The sequence below is a fragment of the Nicotiana tabacum genome, chromosome 9, assembly GCF_000715075.1.
Source record: "Nicotiana tabacum cultivar K326 chromosome 9, ASM71507v2, whole genome shotgun sequence".
Classification (NCBI taxonomy): Eukaryota; Viridiplantae; Streptophyta; class Magnoliopsida; order Solanales; family Solanaceae; genus Nicotiana; species Nicotiana tabacum.
The window spans coordinates 114,916,307-114,927,430 of NC_134088.1; the positions used below are offsets into that span (position 1 = coordinate 114,916,307).

At 38.0% G+C, this 11,124-nt stretch overlaps 1 non-coding gene across 1 annotated transcript; it reads left to right on the forward strand.

The window, feature by feature from the left end:
- Nucleotides 1-10,454: 10,454 nt before the first annotated feature.
- On the forward strand, nucleotides 10,455-10,561 carry LOC142164415 (small nucleolar RNA R71). The gene has a single exon (XR_012695186.1). It is a non-coding gene; the product is annotated as a small nucleolar RNA R71 (small nucleolar RNA).
- Nucleotides 10,562-11,124: the final 563 nt, after the last annotated feature.

The following is an 11,124-nucleotide window of genomic DNA, read 5'->3' on the forward strand; positions in this document are numbered from 1 at the left end:
TATTCTAAATCCTATATTTCTATGAGATTAGAGATATAAAGAACGTATTAACAATTTCTTGTACAATTGGCTAAGCACAGCAAATAGGTATATTTCTATATGTATTCGCAAATCAATTCCCCAATGACTAGGTTCAAGATCGCGCTCTATTCAATCCTCTTGCAATCAAGAATTACCTTTTTCAAGTTAAACTCAAGATTCATATATAGTATTTCATTGTTAGCTAGGCAGTAAAATAATTAAATTCAAAATATAAATAAACAACCCAATATGATAAATTAACTCGTCAAATCAATATTCGAATATCAACATTCGTGTAAAACCATAACTCCAGAACAGATGAGTTTAGCCACACATAGTCATGGTAGCAATCTCAAATAATTCCCACGAGTATATACAAATTAATAAAAGAAGAAAAAAGTAAGAACTCAATACGAATTATGTGGTTTCCAAACTATGTGATGGCTTTTATCCGCTTCTCCGTGTGTTAGATGACCAAAAATAGGCGTTTTTCGCTTATATATTGAGTACACAGGTCGTGGGTTAAAGTTTTCCTTTTCCTAATCCGATTCAGCTTCAGGGGTTGATGTTGGGGTGGATGCTTCGCATCTGCCTCAGCTTCAACCTCTCAACATCGCATGCTGGGGTGGATGATTCGCATCCACCCTATGTTCCTTCATCTCTGTTGTGCCCAAGTGCGGATGCTAAGGCAGATGTCTTAGCCCAACTTCACTGCTAAGGGTGCACCAAATATAATTTTTTTCTAGGTTGGATGCGACGCATCCACCATCTTCTCCTATAGCTGGAGCACATTTTCTTCATATTTTCACACTCCAAACACTTTAAATCATCACACACAACTCAATTAATCATAAAACTAATAATTAACACATGTTGGGTATTTTTAACATCAAATAGCACCAAAAAGTGGTTAAAATATGGGTAAAGTAATATTAAAACACATAGAAATATGCTCAACATCACCACCCCACACTTAAGCTTTTGTTCGTCCTCGAGCAAAGTAAAATCAACCTATAATGTATCGAACACAGTTAAGTTTATCAATATCAAGCCATACATTTCAATTAAGCTCAAGTATCCATGACTTTGGTTGATACCAACAATTAGCCCTTTGCATATGCATTCTTGGACTTTCCTCTCCATATTAAAATCATGCATAGCACGCTATTGAACAGTTCAAACCAATCAAATAGCAAATTCGGGACATCTCAACCTCAGAAACTGACTCCCTAGCATAACTACTTCCAGGCCAACTTACTCACTCTGACTGAAGAGCTTAATAAAGTCACCTATCCATTATGAAATAATGTGCACTCACCACAAATCAAAGAGAGATAGTCTACACACTCAAAAAAAAAAATCGAACGTAATTTAAGGACTTCAAACAATAGAGGAAATCACTCACTCTCTTAAAGAAGTTCACATGCGCACAAAAGGTGCCATATGCTTGCTCGTTATGTAAATCTCTACTAATGTAGGCCTGCTCAGTCTAAAATCAATTAGGACTTTATCTTGGTTATAATGTGGGCTAAGGGACGGGTAGGATATATTTAGGAATAGTGATTTATCCTCCTAAGCACTTTAACACATCACATAATAAACTCTAAGCGCACTTCTTCAATCCACTTCAATTTCACAAACAAGATCACTCCCCAAAATTATTCTCTCTTTCTTTAAGTACTACTTTAATTTGTACCCCACTAGCAAGAACAAGACATAATTTATTTATCTCTATTTTTCCTTCTTTCATTTTCTTTTTTTTTTTTTTTCAATTTTCGCTAGTGATGTATTATTTTACATAATAAGTGCACCTTTCTCCCTTTCATTGATTCCACAAATCCACCCATATCTCCTCATTACTTCTTTTAGCGCTCATTTCACAATTAAAGTACTCTAAGAGGTAAAAGGATCAAAAGTTTTAATTAAGAATAAAAGGATATAGGCTCGTAATGTGGGTTCCAAATAAAAGATCTAGAGGCTCAAAATGGCTAACTAGGGATGATTTTATTTGTGATAGCATTACAATTCAAAAAGGATCAAAGACAGCCTAAAATCATATTTCACACAGAGCAAAACCTAGGATTTCGCTTCAACTCACATGCAGGGCAAGTTCTAGACACAAATATACTACATGGAACTACACAAAAATCTCACCATACAATGGAACATGATTCAATTAGGATTGCTACATTTCAACTCTCAATCAAAGCAAGTACAAAGTTAAGCCACAGTTTTGATGCACAAAGCATAACAGTTAGCACAAAAGTCAAGAAAATGAGCTTAAGCGTCAAAAAAAAAATTATTCTACTTTTCAAGGCAAAAATGTTCTCAAGAACTCATGGAGAATGTTACAATCCATATGCTCAAGTCTAACTCCGTTGGTATCAAACAAGTCACTGAATATGCTGAATTTAGTCTAAGTCATTATATCCTACACTACTCTAAAAATAAAAACTAATACTCGGTTCAAAAATTCATCCCTTGGAAAAGAACCGATGGCCAAATAAAAATCAAGGGGGATTATTGCAAAATAAGTTACACTTACTAACTACTCAAAGCAACTAAAATGTTTTTGTGCTTTTCTTTATTTTTCTATCAATTTCTTAATAGTAACACTAATTCCTAGAATCAAATGAAAAAAATTTTTGTATTTTTTTTCAAGGACCTTAATCCCTCGAGAGAACTGTCCCAGTAGTCCGTCGTCGGGAAAAGTCCTTTATTTATTTATTTATTTATTTATTTTTGAATCTATCTACCAATAGACACACCAAGAAACTGAGAGTTACTACTTATAGACGAATTTACTAACTATTACAGGTCATTAATTTAGTAAATATTCCAGCCCCAAAAGTATCAAAAGCAACAAACATTATAACAGTTAAGTACATTCATCCATACAAAAAAATGAATAACCTTCGCCCCACACTTAGTACCGTGCGTTGTCCCCAATGCACACAAATTAAGTAGAGTAGGGTGAGAAGAAACTCCCTCAAGTCTATGTGGAGGGCTCCTCCGTGGTGTTTGGAGGAGCATCAGAGACAGTAGCAACAACCGAGTGAGTACTCGAAGCATCCGCGACATCTATCATGGCCCCTTCTAGCATAGCAATAACATCCTCACGAATATGGAGCTCGATCACAGTCCTATCATCACCAGTGGAGCTGAGTTTGTAGCATGCGGCACAGCGGTCTCAGTGGGCATTATGGATGGAGACCCCGGGACTATAGGAGGAGCATACGTGGATGGTCCAGCAGAGGATGGTGCAAGCAATTATGAGATATCTATATATGTACGTTGGACCAAAGCACGGAGGAGTAGTGATACCTCCCTTATCATCATAGCCTGCTCAGTCTGGACTTGGCTTAGATCTGCCCGAGTCTGAATCAACTCACCTCTAGGGGCACTCAACTCTGCACGAGTCTCGATTAACTCAGCCATGTTCCTTTGCATATCAGCTCTCATCTGCTCAAACAACTATTGAATAGTGAACTTAGAGGCCCTCCCCCTGTTCGACTCTAGTACATGAGTAACATCATATGGTCCTGGAGCTTTAGCCTCGACATCATCATTCTCCTTGTACCATAGCACTCCCATCTCTGTCAAGTAAGCCGATAAGGTATTCGCAAAGAGCAACATCTACATGTAGTTCATCCTAGTGCACTGCATCTGGTCGTGCATAATGGATCCCAAGTTGAGCGGGATCCCCTCCAATAAAGCATACAACACTAGTGCTCGGTATCGAGGGACATTAGTTTTGTGTTGGCACGACATCAAGCGATTGTATATGAAATTCAGAACCACATATGCTAATGCGCTCATGAATTCTTTGGCCAGAGAATAGTACTCTACACTCCCATGCTTCCAATTTGCATCTTTCCTGGTAGGGCATAGGACTGACTGAATATGTGAGTAATCAGGCTCTTTGCATATAGAGTCATACTTGTCCGTTTGTGTGTGTGGAACCCCTAAGTACTCGTTCAGAGCTTCAGCTTATACATTGATATCCACTCCTCGTACTCTCATAATGTTATCCAGTGAGTGACGCCAATTGGCATAAAGCTCTTTGACAATAGTAAGGTTGGCCTTGCTGTGGCCCTTCAAGATAGGTCCTTATTGTTGCACCTCTCGAATTGATTTTAGAAGATCTGGATAATATTTCTTCAATGTTCCAATGTTGATTGGCTTTTCTGAAATGTACTTCTTAGAATCCAGGATTTTCTCATAAGCCCGGAATGCTTTTTCACTGACAAAATTCTTCTCCCAAGCAGCTCGGTCAACTAGTTCACCCTCATTTCCGTCGCTCATGTTGACATTTGTGAGCTTATAGTCCGAATCAGACTCAGACTCAGATTTTGAGGTAGTCTTTTGCTTCCCTTTATCTTTTGGATCAACCTGCGTTGTGGATTAGGTCTAGTGCGGCACATGTTCTCTGAACTCTATCCCCTTTCTTGGAGGATTTGCGGATATTTTTGTGGTACCCCTTTTTACAGTCCTCCTCACTAATGGTTCATCTTCTTCTTGCTCTGACTCATCAATTAATCACCTAGGTGGCGGCACCTTTGCTTTCTCAGTCCGCTTTCTTTTGTTCTGTGAGTTTGGAGCACCTATCGCTTTTCCAGTAAGCTTTTTAGGCGGTTGCCTATCATTATCTTGTTCTTGTTGTTTGGACGTTTTGCTCGTTGCCGCCATTAGGAACCTATGTACCTGCAAAGAAAAGTCAACAATTAGTATGCAGAACATTGAAGTTTCAGATGTGAAGGAGTTGTGCAAAAGTGTGCACTTCCAATCATTCGCATGTTTATGCCATTCAGTATTTCATTCAACTACACGAGTGAGCAATGCACTTATAGACATCATTATGCACAACAAGAGATTGATTCGAGTGGTGCTCACACGAACCGCAATAATTTATTCAGCTATATGACTCGCCACCCCACACTTAGTTTCAATATATACCACTATGCATAAAGTACACATAATGCAATTGCATGAGCCATGTACATTACATTACAAGCAGTTGAGCACTGTAATTGCATTTAATTCAGCCCGGAACGTGGTCGCTCGGAAGCCTAACGACCATCACATGCTTCAAAACGAAAGGTGAAAGAGTGGCGAGCACCTGTAGCTTCTACACTCTAAGACGGCTGTACACGATCACTCAAACGACCCCACACTTATTCACTAGCATATACTAGTATCGCTCGGTTACTCATACTTCGCCAACGCCTAAATTTACCTCATAGGCATTTAGTCGAACATGTGTCATGCAATAATTTTGCCTAGTGTTTTCTAATAGTTGGGCAATTCGGATACCCTCCCAAAATTAACGAGATAAAGGGAATTCTAGTTTATCATCTCACAAATATCACAACCAACGGGAACGACAATCACATGCCTCAAACTTTTTCAGTTCCCTTCTTAGTCTCATGTGTAATATTCTAATTAGTAAGGAATTTGGGGTAGGGGTTCTGCTGCTACCAGCGAGATAGAGAAAAGACGAGGAAGGAGAGGCATGTACCTGTTGCATTTGAGGTTGAGGCAGTGTTTAAAACACTTACTTGTGCGCGCTGAAGGGGACGCGACGCGTCCCAATTGTTTTCCCCATACTTCAATTGGATGCGCTAGTTGGCGCTTTGGGCAGACTTCACTGCCTCGACCACTTTTGCCCGCCAATTTTTCACGCTGAGGGGGATGCGACGCATCCACCCTCTTTACCCATGCCTGGTGTGAGCACCTAATTTTTTACTATATTTGAATTTTTATCACCTTGTACCATATAAATATTTTTAGAAATTTAATATATGTATTTTTAGCTTTGTTACACTTATTTTTATATAGGGTAAAAAATAATAATAATTTAAAAGGTCAATTATTATATTAGTATTATTTTTATTTTTATTTTTATCTTTATTTTAAAATAAAATGAATTAAAAAATCGAAAAAAATTAAATATTATTTTTAAAAATTTCGGATAGGAATTAAAAAATAGGAAAGGTAAAAATATAGAATTAAAAAGTAAAAGTAAAAGTAAAAGTAGGTGAAAATTATTTAATAAAAAAGTAAAAAAAAGTGGAACATTAAAAAAATAAAAGTAAAAGAATGTGAAAATTTAAAAAATGAAAAGTAAAAGAAAGTTGGAATTAAAAAATAAAAGTAAAGGTAGCTGATTTTTTGTTTTTTAAAAGTAAAAGAAAGTGAAAATTAAAAAAAAAAAGGAAAATAAGTGGAAAATAAAAAAAGAAAAGTAAAAAAAGTGAGAATTTAAATATAATAAAAGTAAAAAGGTGAGAAATTAAAAAATAAAAGTATAGGAAAGTAGGGAATTATTTTCTTTTAAAAAAGAAGAGAAATGGGAAGTGGGAATTCTTTTTAATTATAATAATAATAATAATAATAAATAAATCTGAAAAAGTCCGAAAATATTTCTATAAATAGAAGAGAAATGTGAGGAGAAAAAAAAGGGGGAGAAAGAGAAAAAAATAGAGAGGAGAGAATTGAGAGAAATATTTTTTTGTTTCTTCTATAGCTAAGAAAATTTCTATTCGTGTCATTCTTTCTTCCTCTTTCTTTCGAAAATCCAGCCTAAACTTCCAGTAGAAAACCAACACCTAACACCTCATCTTCTTCCATGAACCACCAGCTGAAACTTACCCAAACACTAAAATAAAAGAGTTTCAGTCGAGGTTCGAAGCTTCGTCGAGGTTCTCGGTACCGTTTTCGGTTGTGGTTAGTTCGTACAAAAGTCCAGCAGAGCTTTGTTCCTGTTATACCGAAGAATATTTAGCTATTGAAAGGTCCATTTCTTGTTCTCCAGTTTTCGGATTCCAATTCATATTATGTTTGCTATAAGTTTGATTTTTTTTCCTATTTTCCTTAAGGATAGATTTACGATTGGTTTACTATTTCACTTGTTATTTTTGACGGATATTTTAGCCTTGTTGCTTATTGCTTTTAGTTTTAGTTAATTAGCATGCCTTGAATTCCTTGGTTAATTCTTTTGATGTTAAGACGTGAGTTTTTCTTCACTGGTGTCGTTATTTTGGAATGATTGTTAGTGCTAAGAATATGGGCTCAAAACTTAATTGGTAAATGAATTATTTTCTAATTGGGCCATACACTAATATCTTGAAAGATGAGTTGGGCATTCACATGAAATGATTTGGCTTTAGGAATAACTTTTAAATGATAAGAACGATTGGATTAATTAATGTATTACTATCAGTTGGCACATATTTCTATAGATTATAAGATGAATTGAAAGAGCCTTTTGGTCATCAAGTCCTAAATGATCCATTAGCAATTAAGACATGTCATCCACAAATAAATTCCATAATCTATGGCCTTCACAATAATCTCAAATTAGTTTAGGAAGATAGACTCATAAACATTCGTAGCTTACTTTAGGCGCGATTAATAAATCATCGTGACTATGGGTACAATTCCCGTGGCATAGTCATGATACATAAATCCCAACTCATGTGTGTGTTTCACGTGACTTGACTTTAATTTAAAATAATAATAATAATTAAAATAAATATGTTGTGAATCACAGGTACATTTCACGTGGCGTGATTTACAATATGTACCATAACAACGAGTGCGCGGCATCGCGACTTGATCAAATAAATTTCATAAATACTAAAAGGACTAAAAATAATTAAAAGCGGTTAAAATATAAAAATGCAGAATAGGTTGTAGACATGTAATAAATCAGATAATTAAGCCATGTATTAATTGTTAAGCGACCGTGCTAAAACCACGGAACTCGGAAGTGCCTCACACCTTCTCTCGGGTTAACAGAATTTCTTACCCGGTCTTCTATGTTCGCAGACCATAAATAAGAGCCAATTTTATCGATTTGGGATTTTGAAATAAATCGGTGACTTGGGACACCATAACAATTGTTCCAAGTGGCGACTCTGAATTAAATAAAATAATCTCATTTCAATAATGTCACTTAGATTGGAAAAACTCCCCATCCCTCGAAAAAAAGGAGGTGTGACAGCTGGAACTTTTTATTTTTATTTTTATGATAAATACAACAAAAATTATTCCTACAAGATAAAGCAAAATTAAGGAACTCCTAAAAAAAATCAAAAATACAGAAACAAAAGGGGAAAGCTAGTGAACTATCAAAGCAAAATAAAATGCTTGGGTTGCTTCCCAAGAAGCGCTTGATTTAATATCGCGACACGACGTTACCACTCCTCAATCATCCTTCAGTGCAATTGAGGACTTGTGACGATCAACTTCACCACTTCAATAACGCTTGATTCTTTGCCCATTTACCAAGAATGTCTTCTCGGAATTTGGCGATCTTAACTCTATAGCCCTGTATGGTGTCACACGCACTATTTCAAAAGGTCCAGACCATCTCGACTTTAATTTTCCAGGAAAAAACTTCAACCTGGAGTTGAATAGCAATACTAACTAGCCCGACTCGAAATGGCGATGCTTGATGTGCTTGTCGTGCCACCTTTTGGTCTTTTCTTTATATAGCTTGGCGTTCTCATATACATTCAGCCTAAATTCATCTAGCTCATTGAGTTGGAGCAATCTTTTCTCACCCACCAACTCCATATTCATATTGAGATTTTTGACGGCCCAAAAGGCCTTGTGTTCTAGCTCAACTCGAAGGTGACATGCTTTTCCATAGATCAACTTGTAAGGTGAGGTACTAATAGGCTTCTTATATGCAGTTCTGTATGCCCATAGAGCGTCATCCAACCTTGCAGCCCAGTCTTTCCTATTTGCACATACCGTTTTCTCCAAAATTTACTTTATTTTTCTATTCGATACCTCTGCTTGCCCACTTCTCTGAGGGTGATATGCGGTGGAAACTTTGTGCTTGACTTATTTCGCTAGAAGGTTGTTCAAGTCTATTGTAAAAATGCGTACCTTTATCACTTATCAGAGCTTGAGGAGTCCCGAAATGTGTAAAAATGTTCTTATTGACAAAATTAGCCACTACCTTCGCATCATTAGTAGGTAAAGCAATGGCCTCCACCCACTTAGACGCGTAGTCCACTACTAATAAGATGTATTTGTTCCCTCTAGGCAATGGGAATGGTCCCGTAAAATCGATCCCCCAAACATCGAAAATCTCCACCTCAAGAATGTTCGTAAGCGGCATCTCATTTTTTCTAGTGATTGTTCCAGTTCGCTGACACCGATCACACTTCTTCACAAATGAATGGGCATCTTTAAACAGAGTCGGCTAATAAAATTCTGACTGCATAACTTTTGCAGTTGTTCTGTCACTGCCATGATGTCTCCCATAAGGTGAGGAGTGACAATCGTACAAAACCTGCTCCACCTCCTTCTCCGGAATGCATCTCCTCCTCAGTTGGTCAGCACATTGCCGATACAAGAACGGCTCATCCCAAAAATAGTAGTTTATGTCATGTAGGAATCGCTTCCTCCCTTCAGGTGGCATTTCTGGAGGAAGTAATCTGCTTACTATGAAATTTACATAATTCGCATACCATGGTGGCGGATCATATGTGACTGCAAAGAGTTTCTCATCTGGGAATGTCTTTTCCCACATGCTCATGATTTTCTAGCCTTGACAAGTGGTCAGCCACCTGCTTCTCTGTGCCCTTCCGATAACGGATTTCTAAGTCAAATTCCTGCAAAATAAGTACCCATCTAATCAGTCTCGGCTTAGCATTTTTTATTTGAAATTAAATACCTGATCGCCGCATGATCCATGTACATGATCGCATGTGTTAGTAGGACCGAAACTTATCAAAAGCATAGACAACTGCCAATAGTTCTTTTTTTGTCGTGGTGTAATTGAGTTATGCATCAGTTAGGGTCTTGCTGGCATAGTAGATTGAATGAAACACTTTGTTCTTCCTCTGTCCGAGAATAACTCGAATTGCTACGTCACTCGCATCACACATCAACTCAAAGGGCAGACTCCAGTCAGGTGCGATACTAATCTGCTTATGGTGGGCGAAACTGTTGTTATTGGCCTTGTGGTTTGAACTGCTTCTGATTAGCTTGGCCTCTATTCACATTCCCACAAATTAACCAACTCTGGATTCGCTGGACATGCATCACTGGTATGGCCCTCGCCGCAGACTTCGCAAAACACATGCACCTGTTGTACTGGTTGAACCTGTTGCATTGGTGGGAACTGTTGTTGGTTCTGGGTCACATTCATCTTGCTGATTTGATTTGCTAAAGATGCTACCTGTGCAGATAGTGCTGATACAACATCCAATTCAAGTACCCCAGCAGCTTTATGGGCCGTGTGTCTACCTGCTTCCCCTTACCAGTCTGGGTTGCTTTTGGAAAACTTGTTCAACAGCACGTAGATCTCATCAAAGCTCTTTTCCAATACTTGACCATCAACTGCTGCGTCTGCCACTTTTTTTGTTTTAGGGTGCATACCTTCAATAAAGGTGTGAGCCAGTACTTCGTTGGTTTGGTTATGATGTGGACAGTCTCTTAGTAGCCCCTTGAATCGCTCCCAGGCTGTATAAAGTGATTCACATTCTCTCTGTTTGAATGCAACTATCTCACTTCTTATCTTTACGGTTTTACCAGAGGGAAAGAACCTAGCCAGAAATTTGCGAGCCAAATCATTCCACGATGCAATAGAGTTAGATGGCTCAGACTTCAGTCATCTCTTGGCCTCTCCCAACAAAGAAAAAGGGAATAATATGAGCCAGACATAATCATATGTGACCTCGTTAGTGATATAGGTATCACTAATCTCCAGAAAATTCAGAATATGTTATTGGGGGTCTTCGGTAAGAGTGGGTTGCTCTAGTGGTAAGCACCCTCCTTTTCCAACCAAGAGGTTGTAAGTTCGAGTCACCCCAAGAGCAAGGTGGGGAGTTCTTGGAGGGAGGGAGCCGAGGGTCTATCGGAAACAGCCTCTCTACCCCAGGGTAGAGGTAAGGTCTGCTTACACACTATCCTCCTAGACCCCACTAGTGGGATTATACTGGGTTGTTGTTGTTGTTGGGGGTCTTCGTGTGCCAGTCCCATGAACTGTCCATTTGCATGAAGTAGCTGGATCATCCTCTGCTTAAGCTCGAAATGCCCAGTGATCCTAGGCTTAACGATATTGGAGGTGACATTAGTAATGCT